General features: G+C 25.9%; 1 protein-coding gene across 1 annotated transcript in view; it reads right to left on the bottom strand.

Annotated features, from left to right (window-relative positions):
• pnp5b (purine nucleoside phosphorylase 5b) overlaps nt 1–754 on the bottom strand; it is a 9,155-nt gene that overhangs the window by 2,310 nt on the left and 6,091 nt on the right. The window lies entirely within an intron of this gene.

Raw genomic sequence — 754 nt, 5'->3', positions numbered from 1 at the left:
ACGCTAGCCCTAGGACTATTCTTGTGTCTTGCCCGCCATATACCTGTTTGCCACTGTTTGACCTTGCCTGTTTTATGACCACGTCTCTGTCTTCTCCAAATAAAAAGCCTGCATATGGATCCGCACGTCTCACGTCTTGTCAGCCCCGTAACATATATATATATATAAATAAATTATTTTATCAACTCTATTTTTATTCAATTTTGTTATACTGTCCAAACAATCAACATAAATACAAGTTCCCCACCTCAACATATGAAGTTAAAATAATAATAATAATATTATATGTTAATTATATTATACATTAAAATTATATGCTATTATTAATTATTTTTTAATTCTATTTGTATTAAATTTTGTTGCACTATCCAAAGATCAGCACAAAATACAGAACAATTACTTCTGTAACTAATAATTTCCCAACTGTAAATATATACTAAAAGTAAAAATGAGAATAACATATTAATTACATATATTATACAAAAAGTATGTTTACATTAATTATCAATCATTTTTTAATATTCTATTTTTAGTACATTTTATTAAATTAAAGTTATACTATCCAAAGGATCAACAAAAAAATTCAGAACAATTACAAATTTTCCACTGAAACATAAGAGTTAATTTGCAAAAACAGATAACAATTCTCAGAAATCATGTTTTTTCATTTAATTAATCTCAATCAAGCTGCAGTTGGATTACTTTGATTAAGCAAAAAAAAAAAATACAGCTAACTAACACAATAAAAACATGA

This window comes from Sinocyclocheilus rhinocerous, unplaced genomic scaffold (assembly GCF_001515625.1).
Source record: "Sinocyclocheilus rhinocerous isolate Xijiao unplaced genomic scaffold, SAMN03320098_v1.1 scaffold1904, whole genome shotgun sequence".
Lineage (NCBI taxonomy): Eukaryota > Metazoa > Chordata > Actinopteri > Cypriniformes > Cyprinidae > Sinocyclocheilus > Sinocyclocheilus rhinocerous.
The sequence above is the reverse complement of the archived record's forward strand: the minus strand, read 5'-3'. Positions and strand labels throughout refer to the sequence as shown.